Consider the following 19,118-nt stretch of genomic DNA (forward strand, 5'->3'; position numbering starts at 1 on the left):
ACAGGAGTAAAATATGCGTTTTTATAACAATCATTATAATTATCCAAACTGGTTTACATTAAAAGAACATAAACAATTTATCATTTTTTGTATTATTATTATTTTTTTTAATATTAATTTTCATTTAAAATGATTTAAAGTATGAAAAGCTTTAAATATAGCATTTAAAATTATTACATTATATTATATTACATTATTTATAAATGTGAATCGATTAAGAAAAATACCAAAATAATCTCACAGTTTTATCAGACATTATCATTATCATTATTTTCCCTTAAACCCCGTTGTTGCTTATTTTTCAAAAATAAAATATAAATAAAACGTTATTTTCTAAAAGTATGATTTTATAAATTGCATCAAATGCCATAGTGAATAAAATAATAAATACAATTTTAAACTTTTTTTTTAAGGTTTTAGAAGGTTATAGCAACCCATAGTCAGATTTGTATGTTTGTGAATATACAACATTTACATGCAGCATTCCTTCGAGATGAAACACACACACACACACACACACACAGTGCGTTATCTGTCTATCTGTCTCTCGCTCGGTGTGCCGTGACCCCCGTCAGTAGGAGGTCCGTCACCCTTGACTGTGGCTCTGCCTCCGGGGCGGATCAGTGGAGCAGGTGCTGCTGCGAGTCTCTAAGCGCCGCCTTCACTCACTCCACTGCGGCTCACACTCAGCGCTCTCGACCGCTGCGCCGCCGCTGCCGCCGGAGCAACGCCATGGATTTACTCCAGCTCTGAATACGTGGGAAATACGCTTTTCTTCTGTTTTAAGGTGAGTTCTCGCACGGGGGCTGCGATAAAGACACTCAAGTGTTTGCTCGGCTTTCGGGTGCGTTTGTTACGGGCTCCATCGCGGACCGGATAAAAACTGCGTGATGTGGGGCGCTTTGTTTTCATTCATAGTCGGTCGTGGTCCATCCTGCAAGTGCACAATTAGCTGTTTACTTAGTTTAAATAGCCTATATTACAGTTGCTCCGGGAATACTATCGTCTTCCGTGACAGATATTGATTTTATTGGCTTTGTTATTAGAAATGATACGCTTGATGTGACCTTTGCCTTTCTGTCGGGACTCATTCATATTCAAAAGTGTTTAACAATCTTCTCTGAGTAAAACGGTGGATTTTCAGGCTGTGGGTGAGTGTTTGGGGAGTCATGCTGAGTTAGATGACCTTCTGCTATTCTGTCACCTCAAGGTTAATTTCCCATCCATCTCAGACCTCCCTTCTGGATCTTGTGTAAATTAGGTTATTAACACAATGTTTGATGTGAATTTGACTGCGAGAAAATGCCTCATGGTTCAGCCTGAGCTTGTAAAACGCAGGACTTACTGCAAAGTATTGCTCAGATGTTGTTTACATTTAGTGACGTTATAGATTCTGGTGTGCAGAATGAAATCTAAGTCAATATATGTTGAATAGACTGATCATTTTTAGTCTCATATTTGGCATCCAACTTTGCAAATAGCCTCAGAATTGGTCAAAATGGCAAAACCCATATAACTGTTGGTTTGGTCACATCCTGTCAGTTTTACACATGTGAAGTTTTCGTTTTTGAAGTCTCTTGTTTCCTCTTCTGGCTTTTTTTGTGGTCAAATAAATGTCAGTGTACTGTGGAAAGTCATATTTACCCAGCAACCTCTCTACATCCAGTCGCACTGAGCTCGTTTTTAGCTAACTAACGGCTGAGGATTTATTTGATTAGGTGCGAAACCGAAATGCGAGTTGTAGTTTGTGTTAAACTGGAAAGACTGGATGAGTTGGATGTTATGAGAAGGAGTTGTTAAATGAGAAGCTACTGTAGTTACATGCTTAAAAAGAGTCACGGATTAAGGCTTCATTAAGTCACAATTGCAATTGAAGATCGTCAACAACTGACGGCGGATTGAATGGGAAAACGTTGCCAAAATGCAACGTAAGTATGTTTTACAGTAAATATGAGCTTGTGCTGTGGTCTGATGGTTTGATGTGAGTGTATCTTGGGTAGGGATGGAGGTGGGGGTTGCAGACGCTGTATAAAGAAACTCCTCATTGACCATCTGACTCCATTAGTCTCTTATTTGCTTATGAGCAGCTCGATAACGGATATTTACATTCTTGAATGCTGATTTGACCAGCTAATCTTTTGTTCTTTGACCTTTTTAAGCCTCTGAGTGTTGTAGGCTATGGTGCATAAAGGTATTTTATGTATGAGTTTTTGATCAGTCATGGTTTAAAAATAAATAAATATTTATTTAATTATATATTTACAAATATTAAAAAAATATTATATTTATATATAAATGATTTTACCTGTCACATTTACATTAGAGGAACATAAACAACTTTTTTGCATAATTAATATATATTATATTGTATTTAAAAATAAGGTATTTTATCAGTCATGGCTGGTTAAACAGCATTTAAAATTCTAATATAATCTAATATAATCTAATATAATCTAAATAAATATAATATAATATAATATAATATAATATATAATATAATAATTTCAGCAGTACTACAGTGGAACATAAACATTTTGGGATTTGTGCATTATATAATATAATATAATATTATATTATATTATATTATATTATATTAGATGTGAATGTAAAATTGTTATTTTTATGTTTATGCCTTTGTAAGTTATTTTCATGCAAAGTATCTTCCAATAATAATAATACTTTTTTTTTTAAATATTTTTTTTATTCACAAAAAGAAAATGTTTAAAGGAATTTTATGTAAAAAAGCATTACTGTTTTGATATTATATTACATTATAATAGCTCTAAATTTAATATATAATATAATTAATAATATAATATAATATAATATAATATAATAATTTAAAATTATTATTAATAAAAATTAATATTGTTATTTTTATGTTAATGCGTCTATCAGCCATTTTTATTTAAAGTATTGTAACATAAACAGTAGAAACATAAACAATTATATATATTTTTTGTGTAAATTTTGGAAAAAATCATTTAAATATTTTATTTACAAAATTATTTGAGTTTATGCCTTTATCAGTTGTTTTCATGCAAAGTATCTTCCAGTAGTAAAAAATAAACAATTTTGGATTTTTTTTTTTGTATAATTTTTTGAAAAAAAAAAAAAAAAAAAAGGAATAGAATAGAATATTTTTTTATTCACAAAAAAAAAAAAATATTTAAAGGCATTTTATGTAAAAAGCATTACGGTTTTGATATTATATTACATTGTAATAGGTCTAAATGTAATATAATATAATATGTGAATTTAAAATTATATTGTTATTTTTATGTTAATGCATTTATTAGTCAGTTTTGTCCAACAGTGGAACATAAACAATTTTTAAAAAATAATTAGAATATTTTTATTTACAAAATAAACTGTATAAAGGCATAAATAAAATAAAATAAATATAATATAATATAATATAATATAATATAATATAATATAATATAATATAATGTATGCATTTAGCAATCTTTTTTAATTAATTTTTTAAGTAATTATAATACTTGTATTTTTAAATAAGGTGTAAATTAAATTACATTTTACGTTTTACATTACATTGAAACAGTGTTTTTGATAATCTCTGGTTTTGCAGTATTGATTAACAGGGTGTTGAGGATGGATTATAAAATAAAAACCCGTGTGCCAAGTGTGTGTGTGTGTGTGTGTGTGTGTAGTCAGCAGTGTTAAACCCTCAGAGACAGACTGTATTGGGATTAGCTCAGATTTCTGCTGCTTCTTTAACTGATGTTGGTCAGCTGCTATATGTATTTACACACACACACATCGAGTGTTTGCACTACAGTGGTCTTCGTTTTAGACATGTCTGTTGGGCTGAAATGACAAAAGAATGTTAAGATTTTTGGCACCTTAAAACAAAAAAAAGTCCCTGGTTTATTAAAAAAGTTGGGAACAGAAAGTTAATGTGACCTTTGAAGAACAAAAGCCAATCCTATAACCAAAATAAAAATGACATGTCATGAAAAGACAAGAGAAACCATGTGACATCAGAAAGGGTCCCAAGATATTCAAAATGACCAATCAGCACTGCGTTCATAGTGACAGTGGGCATATTCCCAAAGCATAAACACTTACCCAGCATACTTTGATGTGTGTCAGCAGTTTTGGGGGCTTAAGAGATGCCAAGTGTCCCTTAGAGGGGCCAGCGTGGGATGTAATAAAAGCTTTCACTTTTTTGTTAGACTTTTCCTGCTGCTCAAACACAGACAAAGCTGTGGGTCCAGCTGATAAGAGCATTTATGATGTAATTGTTTACACAGTGTCAGAGAACACATGCTTTCTTACCTGCCAGGTGAAGCTCCAGAAAGTGCTTGGCGTCTTATAGCTTTTGTGCTGTTTAACAGTATAATTATAATATAGGTCTACATTTAATATAATATAATATAATAAAATATAATACAATAATATGTGAATTTAAAATTATTATTATTAATAAAAATTAATATTGTTATTTTTATGTTAATGCATTTTTCAGTCATTTTTATTTGAAGTATCTTACAACAATGGAACGTAAACAATTATTTATATATATATATATATATATATATATATATGCATATATATATATTTTTGTAAATTTTGGAAAAAATAATTTAAATATTTTATTTACAAAAAAATGTATGAAGGTGTTTTATGTATAAAGCATGATTGTGTTGATAAGTCATTGTTGGTTAAACAAACAGGTGTAAATATGTGCATATTATTATATTATATTATATTATATTATATTATATTATATTATATATGCTTTTAAAATTATATTATTTTTATGTTTATGCCTTTATCAGTTATTTTCATGCAAAGTATCTTCCAATAGTGAAAAATAAACAACGTTTGTTTGTTTCTTTTTTGTTTTTTTTGTTTTGTTTTGTATAATTTTTTGAAAAAAAAAAAAAAGGAATAGAATAGAATATTTTTTTAGTCACAAAAAAATATTTAAAGGCATTTTATGTTATGATTCTTTAGAAATCATTCTAATAAGCTGATGTGTTTATTATAAGAAATAATAGAAATGTATTCTTTTATTTAGCAAGGACGCTTTAAATTCATAAAAAGTTATAATTAAGACATTTATGTTACAAAAGATTTCTACTTCAGATAAATGCTGTTCTTCTGAACTTTCTGTTCATCAAAGAAACCTGAAAAATTCTACAAATTCTACAAATTCTAAATAATAATTCTATATATTCTATATAATAATAATAATAATAATAATAATAATTGTTTTTTGATCAGCAAATCATAATATTAGAATGATTTCTGAAGGATCATGTGACGTAGTAATGATGCTAAAAAAATTAATCACAGGAATAAATTACAATTTAAAATATATTCTAATAGAAAACTTTTAAATATTAAACATTTTAAATAGTAAAAATATTTAATAATAAAATTTTACTGTTTTGCTGTACTTTGGATCAAACAAATGCAGGTGAGCAGAAGAAACTTTAAAAAAAAAATACAATTCTTACTGTTCAAAAACTTTTGACTGGTAGTGTATTTATTATTTCTGAAAGAATTCAAATTTCATTTTATTTTTTTATATTATAGAACAATTTAGTCTAATGATGTTGTAGAGAGGACGGCTCTAGACCCCCATGATGAAGGTCAATATTTGTAACATTTTAATGGCAAAACATGGTTATAGTTCAGCTAGCAGAATATAATTTGGCATGACTTTCTAAAGATTAATGTCATTTATAAACTAATTCATTCATGACATTTGCAAATAAAATACTTTCTACCTTGAATAATATATTTAAAACCATTTTCAGGTTTTAAATATTTTTTGAACAATCCTTTTAGTCATTTTTGCCTACCCAGCAGCAAAAACAACTTTATTCATGTAATATTATATCCATAAATTGTGGGCAAAACCGTTTTAGTTGTTAATTAATAAGAAAAATATGTAATTTGTTGAGTAATGAGAGTGGTTGCATAAACTTACGCGAAGTCATCGACATGCTGAAAATACCATGCCAAACCCAATAATTACACAGAAGCCAGTGAATTGGATTTCTTGGAACTTGTTGCATTAACACATTAACCGTAAAACGTTATTAGCCATGCCCTTTTCATCATATTAGTAAAGTTTTCATAAATATCGTAGCTTCTGAAGAATTTATGACATAGAGTAGAAGCTTATGTATGTCTACATTGGCGAACTACAGTTCTGCTATAGATCTGAAGGGTTGCTGCATGGTGATCTGGAGCATTTATAGTTTAATGTGGTAACTTTGAGGTACCTTGCATGTCTGATGTGGTTCTGTGCATAAGGAAAACCTTTTACTTTTAAAACAAGGCTAAAGGGTACTACAGATTTGAACACCTCATTTATGTTCATAACCCTTGCAAAATGACTAACAAGAAAGTACACATGTAATGCAAGCGGTAATTACCAGAACAGCAGGCTGAGGATATGGGTCAAGTACTAAGGTTAGACCACAGGAGCCTTGATTATCAAAGACCTGCAAGTGCTACAGCAGTTGTGTGTGTATATAGCTATGCTCAGGTGGCTGAAGATGAATCATCTTGTGTCTTCAAATGACTCATCCATCAGCACTGCACTTGGTTAGGTGGATAATGAGAAAAGAGGAATGTTAAGTATGCCAGTAGGATATCTGTGGTTTTGTTTGTAGTGCATTATACTTGAAATATCTTGGGTGTGAGCTTAAGAGGTTTCAGAGGTGAAACCTGAAAAGGTGTGTCTCACGGTTCTAGGTTCACTGTTTGGTTAGGAAGACAATCAAAAATGTGTTGAGAGTACTCCAGGACAAGTGTTGGAGACTGGGAGTAGCGTATCCCTGGGGTGTACGCTGTGTTGAATGATTGACATTGCTTCCAGGAGCCTCCAAAACCTCTGTCCACACTGCTCGAGAATACCAAAAGAAGCTTAACATCAGAGACCTCAGTGAATACAGCGTGAGCGCACCACATGTGCCCCCAGGACACTCTGTGCATACAGTGCGACCTGACCTCTAGGGCTCATGGGCTCCTTTGTACTTATGACAAATGTGGAACATGTGGCGCATACAATGACAAAGGCCCCTCAGAGAGTACAGTCTGATCTGAACACCAGGGTCCCCAAGTACAGTACAAGCTTAACCCCAGGTCACCTCCATGTGCATAGGAACCACTTGGGATAGTCATTTCTTGCCTGCCAGAAATGGTGTTTTAAATTTGACTTTAGAGACTTGAAAAGAGTCATAATAGAATTTCCGTAAATGTTAGTGGATGAATGATTAGAGCAGGGCTCACCAGATCCGGTCCTGGAGGGCCGGTGTCCCTGCGGAGTTTAGCTCCAACCCTAATCAAACACACTTGAACCAGCTAATCAAGGTCTTACTAGGTATACTTGAAACTTCCAGGCAGGTGTGTTGAGGAAAGTTGGAGGTAAACTCTGCAGGACACCGGCCCTCCAGGAACATGTTTGGTGACCCCTGGACTAGAGTGTGGGTTGTTCACTAAGTTGGCAGAAAAGACCTTTTGTGTTTATGAAGGAGGTTGACGTTTTAGGGCTGGGAGAGCTGGTTGTCTAGGTCAGCGTCAAAGGGTTTTTGTCACCTAGAGGGGACGACGCTGAGACCATCACTTGAGATAAAGATCGCGACCGTGGGAATGCTCATGAGTTGGAAGAAGAGTAACCTATTTGTGACTCCATGGTCATTATCAGAGTGGTTTATCAGACATATTCAGACCAAATTATAAGACCTAAATGCAGATGAGAAATGAACTGTCAAGTGTGGTCAGAGTAGTAGTGATTAGAGAAGCCACATAGCTGCATGCTGCACTCTTAAATATAAAGGAGAATTTTGCAGCAATGCTGTAGAACAGGGATTCTCGAATCTCGAGTTTAGCTCTAACCCTAATTAAACACACTTGGGCATGCTAATCATTATCTTCAGGATCATTAGAAAATCACAGGTAGGTGAGTTTGATCATGGTTGGAGTTAAACTCTGCGGCACATTGGCCCTCCGAGGCAATATCTGGGGAATGCTGCTGTGGAAGAGCCATTTAACATCTATGGAAACTTTCCACTGCAAAAACGCTTTTTTAGATTATTAAAATGTTCTTCACACTAAGAAAAGTTATTGTTCCACAGCAGGGGTGGCGAACATCGGTCCTGGAAAACTGCAGCCCTGCAGAATTTTGTTTCTGCTCTAATCAAACACACCTGAACAAGCTAATCAAGGTCCGAAGGGTTACTAGGAAGATACAGGCAGGTGAGTCTGTATTAGGGTTGGAGCTGAACTCTGCAGGACTGTGACTCTCCAGGACCGGAGTTCACCACCCCTGTTATATAGAAAAAACTGTTCACTGTGAAAAAATACCCTTTTGAAACACTTATTTTTAAGAGAATTACAGGGGCTTTTGCACTGGAGGAACCTTTTCACAGTTCCTAGAACTATTGGTGGAGGTACCCACTTTTTGACGTGTTCGCATCTACGAACATGGAAAACATGTTTGTGCTTGTTGTGTTCATTTCTCAGCTTCGATGATTCGTAACACTGCAAGTTGTCATAAGAGTCACATTTTCATGCTCGTTTTTTTTTCTCTGTTATCACAAAACCGACAACACACTACAAAATGAAAAAGTTGAAGGAACCTATTACTGAACCTTGTGGAACACCTTTTTATAGTTCCTAGAACTATTAGCAGAGGTACCTGCTTTTTGGCATGTTCACACCGCAGGAACTAGGAGCGTATACAGTTCTACGAACTCCATTTGGTGGAACTAAATTAGCTAAGTCTAAAACAATTGTATAAGAACTACCAGTGACATAACTGTATGCTGAATGGCCAAACCCATATGAAACACTGGCTTTTTAAAAAAGCCATGTAAAAATATTTACTCCATGAACATGGAAAATGGCAATAACAGCATTTAGCCATGTGTTGTCTGCAGCATTGTGTTCTTTTCTCAGCCTCAATAATATGTAACACTGCAAGTTGTCATATGGGATTTAGTCAGATTTTCATGCTCTTACAGTCATGTTAATTGTGCATTTACATTCCATCTCCGTTATCACAAAACCCACAATGCAACAAAAACGGCTCCAATCACGGTGTACTAAGTTTGTAAATGCCACAAATAAAGATGTCGCATTCGGCTGCTTCAGAGTCCCTGCTGCCGGTGCGAAACCAACCAGGAAAATGCTCTGAGGGAGAAATTGGTTCTCTAGGAGCCACCATGCTGGCTAGTTTCTAGAAATTAGTTCCTAGAACTATGTGGTGCGAAAGCTCCTTGTTTTGTGCAATGCAAAGGTTCCATGGATGTCCATAGTTCTTCTCTAAACCACTGAAGCAATAAAGAATTTTTTAAAGAGTGTGAAACAGAGTGATCTGGTCTAAATGAGGAAGTTTAGGGGACTTATTACCGAACCTTGTGGGACACCTTTTTCATAGTTCCTAAAACTATTGGCGGAGGTACAACGCTTTTTGGCGTGTCCGCACCGCAGGAACTAGGAACGCATTTAGTTCTAAGAACTCTATTTGGGGGAACTAAATTATCCACTACTTCAGAGTAGGGTCTAAAACAGTTGTATAGGAACTACCAGTGATGTAAGTGTATGCTGATTGGCCAAATGCATACAAAACACCGGCTACCTGGCATTTTTAAAATGGCATTCAAAAATATTTACTCCACGAATGGCATTTAGCTATTTGTTGTCTGCAGCACTGTGTTCTTTTCTCAGCCTCAATGATAAGTAACACTACAAGTTGTCATAGGAGATTTAGTCAGATTTTAATGCTTTTTCAGTCACGTCAATTGTGTGTTTACATTCCATCTATGTTATCACAAAACCAACGACACACAACAACAGCATCTCAGATCACAACGTCCTCCATTCAGCAGTGGTTGATGTTGGTAAATGCCGCAAATAAACTCATCTCTGTCGGCTGCTTCAGAGTTCCTGTTGCCGGTGCAAATGTAACCAGGAAAATGGCCCGATGGAAAAATTGTTCTCTAAAAGCCACAATGCTGGCTAGTTTTTAGAACTGAGTTCCTAGAACTACATGGTGCGAAAGCCCCTTGTTTTGTGCACTTGAAAGGTTCCATGGATATCCATGGTTCTTCATTAAACCACTGAAGCAATAAAGAAATTTTTATGAGTTTGCCTACTCCATTAACTGGTTGTTGACGTTTATAAATGCCACAAATAAAGCAACCAGGAAAATGGCCCAAGAAAGAAATTGGTTCTCTAGGAACCAACATACTGGCTGGTTTCTAGAACTATGTAGACGAAAGCTGCTTATTTTGCATTTTCAAAGAGAATATTTTGTGCAATGGAAAGGTCCTATGGATGTCCATGGTTCTTTACTGAACCACTGAAGCAATAAAGAATTTTTTAAGAGTTTGATACAGAGTGATCTGGTCTAAATGAGAAGTTTAAGGGACCTATTACCAAACTTTGTGGGACACATTTTTTATAGTTCGTAGAACTATTGGCAGAAGTTACAGTTTTTTGGCATGTTCGCACCACAGGAAGTAGTAACGTATTTAGTTCTAGAAACTCTGTTGGGGGAACTAAATTAGCTCCTACTTCAGAGTAGGGTCTAAAACAGTTCTATAGGAGCTACCAGTGATGTAAGTATACACTAATTGGCAAAATTCGTACAAAACACCGGCTACCCAGTGAAAAAATATTTACTCCACGAACATGGAAAACAGCAATAAAGGCATTTAGCTACCTGTTGTATGTAGCGTTGTGTTCTTTTCTCATCCTCTGATATTTAACACTGCGAGTTGTCATATGAGATTTCGTCAGATTTTCATGCTCTATTTCACGTAAATTGTGCTTTTGCATTCCATCTCCGTTATCACAAACCCAACAACACAACAAAAACAGCTTCAATCACGGCGTCCTCCATTCACTGGTCGTTGATGTTTGTAAATGCCATGCCACGTCACATTCGGACACTTTAGAATTCTAGCTGTCACTGTGAATGCAACCAGGAAAATGGCTCAAGGAAGAAATTGTTCTCTAGGAACCACCATGCTGGCTAGTTTCTAAAACTGAGTTCCTAGAACTCCCCGGTGCGAAAGCCATTTGTTTTGTGCAATGGAAGCAGGACAACATATTTAGTTCTAGGAACTCCATTTGGGGGAACTAAATTAGCTCCTACTTCAGAGTAGGATCTAAAACAGTTTTGTAGGAACTACCAGTGACAAGTGTACGCTGATTAGCCAAATGCATAAGAAACACCAGCTTTTTTTTAAAAAGCCATGTGAAAAAAATGTACTCCACAAACATGGAAAAGGGCATTTACTCTCTTGTTGTCTGCAGCGTTGTGTTCTTTTCTCAGCTTCGAGTTGTCATATGAGATTTAGTCAGATTTTTGTGCCCCTTTTAGCATAAATTTCACTAGAGCTACATGGTGCGAAAGCCACTTATTTTGTGCACTGAAAAGTTTCCATGGATGTCCATGGTTCTTCATTGAACCACTGAAGCCAATACAGAAAATTTCAAGAGTGTGATACAGAGTGATCTAGTCAAAATGATGACGTTTAAGAGACTTATTACCGAACCTTGGGGGACACTGGTGGTTTGGGGGCTGGGAGAACAGAGTGAACCTTCCAAGGCAACCTGGGAAAATCTGTTATCCCAAGAAAATACAATTCTAAATACGCTCAGCTTTGAGATCAACAGGTTGTAGATAACGGTATAAATTTACTGCAGACAGTTCCAGAAAAATCAATACAAAGTACATTTGAGCTTGGCGTAAGGGCTTCAGTTATGGCAAGCGGACTTGTTTCGGTACTTACACATCAGTGTAAGGTCTTCAACCTTCAAGCCCTTTGTAACCAGCAGCTTTGTGATCAGCGTTCCCTCTAGTTATCAATCTCTATTGTAGTCACAACCAATTAGTGCATTTCACTCTGGAAGTATCAGTACCATCCTAGTCTTCATCCATCTTTAATATTGTCAGTGAAACCCACGCACATACACACACTGGGGTTAATGAGCAGAAGGCAGGTGTGTGCGAGGTGCTTTATCTAGTCTTAATGAATGCCGAGGGTAGCAGATCTCTGTAGTCGCCTGTGCGTCAATGCTTGTCTGTCATCATTATGGACATGTATGTGTGTGAGTGTGTTCATTTGTGGCCAACAAAGCACTTTGACACATCATCCATCACCCAGTCTTTTATCCCCGCTGTTTCTCCCATTGAATTTACATGAGCCGGTCATGTCGACAAGGGCTGGGTCAATTTGCATTGGCTGTACTGTCTAATGAACAAGCTTATTAGAGAGCCAGTGGGGAGCAGAGGACTGTGGGACTGTTTTTGCTGACTCGAACCGCAGCTAAAGCCGCTGGGGAAAAACAGCACAGCAGGATTACATCTCTGAGAGAGAGGAGATCTTCACATAGCAAGCCTTGGGTGCTTTTAGCGAGCCATTTTAAACATTTGGGCATTCATTCAGCAAGGCCAGCTGGAGATCAGATGATTTTTTTGTGCGATATCCACTTTGTGTTTGTATGTGACTCAATGGTGTGAGGTTAATAAGCCACAGACCTGCAGTAAATCCTGCTAGATCAGGGATTAAAATGCTTCTTTTCTGTGGCAGTTTAAGGTGTAGGTGCGTCTCTTTGTGCATAGATGTGTAATGATGTGGAATCTTTCATTAGGCATGCCAAATGACTAATTAACTTTTTTAATAAGGTTGTAGTTTATGCTAAAAAACTGCAATGAGGCAGCAATGTTTATTGTTTGTCAGAGCAATAATATAGTAATAATATAGACTGAAATGCTTATATTCTAATCTCTCTTGGTTCAGTTAAAAAAAAATGTAGTAAAAAATCCATATGAAACTGGAATCATACCAAATTTGCTTCTGTAAATACTTGGGCCACTTTAACACTGTTGCCACGGGTTGTTTTTTATATCCGCGGGTTGAAACGACCCCAATAACGTCACATTTAGCCCCTGAGATGTGTATTTACCAGGGGAACCCCGACAAAAAAATGTGTACTTTATTCCCCGGGATGCGGTTTTTAATGGGAGTTTTAAGTGGTGATGAATGACGCCATTAATTGATTTTTAATGGGGGACCCCCCTCATAACGCAATTGGGCTAGTTTTGAGTAGCAATTGGGCGGGGTTTGTTGTGAAAACCTGGCAACCCTGTATTAATGTGTGTGTTACAACCCCAAAGTGGTCTAGGGGTACTGGGGTCTAACATTTATGGGGGCTCGTCTGGGATTTGAACTCGGGACCTCTCATCTCGGACAAGCCCCCATTAATTCCCATTTACTGTAAATGAGCAGCTTGGACATTCTACTAAATATCTCATTTTGTGTTCTACAGAAAAAAATATATTTATCATGTGAGTTTGCAGCAACATAAGGGGTGATTAAATGATACCATTAAATGATTTTTAATGGGGGACCCCCCTCATAACGTGATTGGGCTATTTTTGGACTAGTTTTGAGTAGCAATTGGGCGGGGTTTGTTGTGAAAACCTGGCAACCCTGTATTAATGTGTGTGTTACAACCCTGAAGTGATCTAAGAGTGCTGGGGTCTAACATTTATGGGGCCTCGTCCGGGATTTGAACTCGGGACCTCTCATCCCAGATGAGCCCCCATTAATTCCCATTTACTGTAAATGAGCAGCTTGGACATTCTTCTAAATATCTCATTTTGTGTTCTACAGAATAAATATATTTATTTATCATGTGAGTTTGCAGCAACATAAGGGGTGATTAAATTATGCCATTAAATGATTTTTAATGGGGACCCCCCTCAAAACACGATTGGGCTGTTTTTGGACTAGTTTTGAGTAGCAATTGGGCGGGGTTTGTTGTGAAAACCTGGCAACCCTGTATTAATGTGTGTTTTACAACCCCAAAGTGGTTTAGGGGTACTAGGGTCTAACATTTATGGGGGCTCGTCCGGGATTTGAACTCGGGACCTCTCATCCCGGACGAGCCCCCATTAATTCCCATTTACTGTAAATGAGCAGCTTGGACGTTCTACTAAATATCTCATTTTATGTTCTACAGAATAAAATATATTTATTTATCATGTGAGTTTGCAGCAACATAAGGGGTGATTAAATGCTCCCAGAAAAGTTCTTTAAGGCATTCTACAGTAATAAATGTTATCTCTGTCCCACTCCTTGACATAACAGCTTATAAATCAGTCTGTGTTGAGAGGGCCGTCTCTCCCAGAATGGCTGTGAGTGTGTGTGTGTGTGTGTGTGTGCCGGAAGATACCTGTGGCTTTTCTCATTTCCACAGCGGCCAGAGACTCTCTGTTATCTCTGATTGACACTATCCAGGAGGGAGAGTGTGAGCGGCGGAGACCAGAGGAAGGGGGTGGGGAGCGCGTGTGAGTTCAGTAGCGGATTGATTGAGAATGTTTGTCGAGAGAAGGAGAGGAGGAGGGAGATAAAGAGAAGAGGCCTGTTTGTAGCACGCAAATGAGTGGAAGGGAGACAGCTGTGTTTCAAGAGCGTATGATATGATGATTTGATTGATAAGCCTTTAACAGGATTGGAGAGAGCGACGGATATGGCAGTTTGCTTTATGGCAGGGGGAATACAGTGTCTCAGTTATAATGCTGCACTTGTTTATTATCCTATATTATGTGAAGATTATAGCTAACTTTTTATGAAGCAAGCTATTCTTAAGTTTTTTTTTATGCCATTGTGTTTTACTTTTTTATTTTTCATTTAATTTTTTTTTCACTACACAAGTTTTGAAGCCATAACCGTTTTGGTTTTATTTTTGTTTTTTCTTTTTTTTTTAAAATTTTATTTCATTTTGTTTTACTTTTTTGTTGTTTTTTTTTTTTTTTTTTTAGTTCCTTATTAAAGATCTAAGAGGCCATACTTTTTTTGTTTTGCATTGTTTTGTTTTACTTTATTTATTTGGTTTTTAAATTGTATTTTTTAGTTTATTGAGAAAAAATACCTGAGGTTTTGCATGTTTTGTTTCATTTTACTTTTTTGTTTTATTTATTTATTATTTTTAGTTTAATATGAAAGCTACAAGAAGCTGTGCATTTTTTTTTATTTGTTTTGTTTTATTTTATTTTATTTGTAGTTTACTACAAAAGCTCCAAGAGGCCATATGTTTTGTTTTGTTTTGGTGTGGTTTATTGTTTTGTTTTACTTTATTTATTTGATTTTTACATTTTGTTTTATTTTTTTCAGTTTTCTGAGATTTTTTTTTTAAATGAAGTCATGCTTGTTTTGTTTTATTTTATTTGTTATTTTTTGTTTTTAGTTTAATATGAAGGCTATAAGAAGCTGCGCATTTTTGATTTTTGTTTTATTTTATTTGTAGTACAAAAGCTCCCAGAGGCCATATGTTTTGTTTTGTTTTGCTTTATTGTTTTGTTTTGATTTTTAAATTGTGTTTTTTAGTTTATTGAGAAAAAATCCCTGAGGTCTTGCATATTTTGTTTAATTTTACTTTTTTGTTTTATTTTTATTTTTTATTTTTTTTAGTTTAATATGAAAGCTATAAGAAACTGGGCATTTTTTTTTAAATTTGTTGTGTTTTATTTTATTGTATTGTTTTGTTTTTATTTTATTTTATTTTATTTTATTTTTTAATGTGTTCTGAGAAAAAGCTTTAATGAAGTCATGCATGTTTTGTTTTTAGTTTTTTTTTTTTTCAATATGAAAGCTGTAGGAAGCTATGCATTTTTGTTTAGTTTTATTTTTAGTTCACTACAAATAAAAATTGTTTTATTTTTCTGGTTTTCTGAGAAAAAAGCTCTGCATAATGATGACGTCACGCATGTTTATTTTAGTTTTTTGTTTGTTAATTTGTTTTTTTTTCCCCAAAATGAAAGCTGTAGGAAGCTCTGTATTTTTGTACATTTGGTTTTTTTTTTGTTTTGTTTTTTTAACTTTACTAAGAAAAAAAGCTCTGAAGAGGTCATGCATGTTGTTTTACTTTTTTTTAGTTCAACATTTTAGCTCTATGAAGCTATGCGTTTTTGTGTTTTGTTGTATTTAACTTTTTGTTTCTTGGTTTTTGTGTATTATTTTTAGTTCATCACAAAAGCTCTAAGAGGGAGTATGTTGTGTTTTGTTTTGCTTAGTTGTTTTGTTTTATTCTGTTTTTTTATTTTTAAAATTTGTCCTATTTTTAGTTTACTGAGGGAAAAAAAAGAGCTTTAAAGAGCTCATGCATGTTTCCTTTTTATTTTACTTTTGTTTTTTTTAGTCAATATGAAAGCTGTAAAAAGCTCTGCTGCATTTTTGTTTTATTTTTAGTTACAAAAGCAAAAGCTCTAAGAGGCCTGATTTGTGTTTTTGCTTCGTTTTACTTTATTGTATTTAATTTGTTTTATTGTATTTTTCATTTTTGTTTTATTTGTTTGTTTTGTTGGTTTGTTTATAGTTAAAGGGATCCTATTATGCTCTTTTACAAAGTCTTGATTTTGTTTTGGGGGTGTACTAGAACATGCTCTCATGCTTGGTGTTTCGAAAAACGCATTATTTTTAACATAATTTACATTATTACAATACATTTCTCCCAGCCTGGCACAAATGGCTCGATTAGTTCTGGGTCTAATGAAGGCCCGCCTTCTAAAAAACAAAATGTGTTGTGATTGGTTAGCTGTCCCACTGCGTTGTGATTGGTGAACAGCTTAGACGGTGTTTCAGTGCTGCCACACCCCTTGTCAAAGAAGCAAGTTCTATGTACAACTGTTAGCGCAAGCTAGATTAAAGTGATTCTTACGTTTTAAATGTGGATATTTTTCTTACAAAAACGCATCGATTCACTACAGGAGGCCTTTATTAGCCCCCCGGAGCTGTGTGAGGCACTTTGTATTATGGATGGATGCACTTTATTGGACTTGTTTTGGACTGATCAAGAGAAACACCCGTCTTGCTTTCTTGTTTTGTTTTACTTTTTATTTGATATGAATTTATTTTTTTTTTAAATGTTGTTTTACACTCTTAAAAATAAAGATGCTTCAAGATGCCATAGAAGAACCTTTTTTTGTTTAAATGGTTCCATAAAGAACCTTGAACATCTGAAGAACTTTTCTGTTTCACAAAAGGCACTTTGTGGCAAAAGATTATAAAAAGTTAAGAAATGATGGTTCTTTAAAGAACCTTTGACTGAATGGTTCTTTGTGGAACCAAAAAAGGTTCTTCTATGGCATCGCTGTAAAGAACCTTTAAAGCACCTTTATTTTTAAGAGTGTGTGTCATCTTGTTTGTATTTTGTTTAGTTTTTGCTTTACCTTTTTAGAAAGTCTTATCAGATTAGTTTTTTTCGCAGCAAATTGAGTGTTACATTGTGCCTGAAGTATAGCGCTATTTAAGATTAATCAGATTAATCTGTTCAGTTCAAGCACGGGACATATTACGTTCTCTTGCTCTGCGCGTTTGGATGCGTAAGGCTCCATTAAGTCGTAATGAAGTTGTGGCTGATGGCAGAGGATGCTGCTGCCAGCTCTCCTAACTGCCCTAAGTTCATTATTAATTGTTTTGCTCGGTTCAGCAGAAGGGCAAGGGTGAGGCAGAGTTTATCTCGATAAAGCAAGCTTTTGTTTGTTCCTGGTAGAAACGCTGGCAGTGAGTGATAGCTGGAGGTGCGAGAGAGAGATACACGAAGGAAGGAAGTTGTAGAAAACTCACAGTTTGGATTGGAACATGTGAAATGTCTGTTGTCCCCTCAAAACCTTTATTTTAAGAAAAGTGTTACTGTCACTTTAAAACCAGTCGCTTCTGTTTTAGTCTTCCACTTTGGATAAAATTTGGGTAAATCTGCTAAATAAATGAATATTAAATGTAATGTAAATACAAAACAATTTTCATACAGGTGGTCTGACCTTGTTGTAGTTGAATTCTGGCTGCCGATTTGTTTTTTTCAGGCAAACCAGTTAATGTATCAGACACAAAATCAGTGCAAGCAACATATGCAAATAAATGTGGTTATTGGTTTATGCAATTCATTGTTAGTAAACCCTTTTTATAAATTTAACTTAGTAAACAGACTAATTAAATAATAGTTAGAAAAATAAAATTGCAAGTTTACTCTTGCACTTAATAATTTAGCAAAATGTTAATATAAAAATCATGTGTTTTTGATACATCAGGCTTTTATGGCACATATAGTCGAATATATTGACAATATCAGACTTGAGGAGGAAAAACACCTTTGTTTGGATCACAAATTGAGCAAAAATATGCATTTTGGTGCGGTTGCTGATATTTATACGCACAAAACAATAAAATGAAATTGTACATAATAGTACAATTATATTTTAACGCTTAGTTTTATGATTAAGCGCTAATAAGCAAATATTTATTGTGGGGGTAAAATATTTACTGTTATGTTTTGCATATTGTTTTTTTAATTCATTTATTTTTTTCCTGATTTGTTTTGCTATTTTTGTTTTACGTTTACACAGTATTTTGTGTTTTTTATTTATTTTGTGATTTGCGTTTTTGCTGATTTTCTTGCTGTTTTGTCTTGGTATGTTTTTTTGTGTGTGTGTGTGTGTTTTCATTTATGTTTCCTTTGTTCCTCTTTTGTTTTGTTTTATACAGTATTTTGCTTCATGATTTTATTCATTTGTTTTTGCTGTTATGTATTGCTAATTATTTTGCGATTTGTTTAATAATTGTTGTTTGCATTTGTTTTCAGCGTGTTTGCTTTGTTCCTCTTTTGTTTTCCTATTTTTGTTTTGCATTTTATTTTTTATACAGTATTTAGTATTTTTATTTGTTTTGCGAGTTAGCATTTTTATTCGTTTTTTTCTGCTGTTTTCTGTTGCTGTTTTGCATTTTTTATTATTATTTATTTGTTTTGCTGTTTTGTGTTGCTATTTATTTTTCATTTTGTTTTTCTTATTTGTTTTGTGATTTTTGTTTTCAATTATGTTTGCTTCTTTCCTCTTTTGTTTTGTTTTATTTGTTTTGAGATTTTATTTGTATTCATTTGTTTTTTATTTTTATTTATTTTAAGTTTTTATACATCATTTAGTTTTTCTGATTTGTTTTGTGATCTTTCTTGTGTTTTCATTCATTTGCTTTTGTTTTGCATTTTGTTTTATACAGTATTTTATACTTTTTTATTTGTTTTGTGATTTTGCATTATTATACATTTGTTTTTGCATTTTTTTA

The 19,118-nt window shown here is 34.4% G+C and overlaps 1 protein-coding gene across 1 annotated transcript in view; it reads left to right on the forward strand.

Annotated features, from left to right (window-relative positions):
- The first annotated feature begins 635 nt into the window (after window positions 1-635).
- gse1a (Gse1 coiled-coil protein a) overlaps window positions 636-19,118 on the forward strand; it is a 62,549-nt gene continuing 44,066 nt past the window's right edge. Inside the window, 1 exon segment of the mRNA XM_051100154.1 lies at window positions 636-787. The gene's annotated coding sequence lies outside the window, so the exon portion shown is untranslated.

The sequence above is a fragment of the Labeo rohita genome, chromosome 25 (genome assembly GCF_022985175.1).
Source record: "Labeo rohita strain BAU-BD-2019 chromosome 25, IGBB_LRoh.1.0, whole genome shotgun sequence".
NCBI lineage: Eukaryota > Metazoa > Chordata > Actinopteri > Cypriniformes > Cyprinidae > Labeo > Labeo rohita.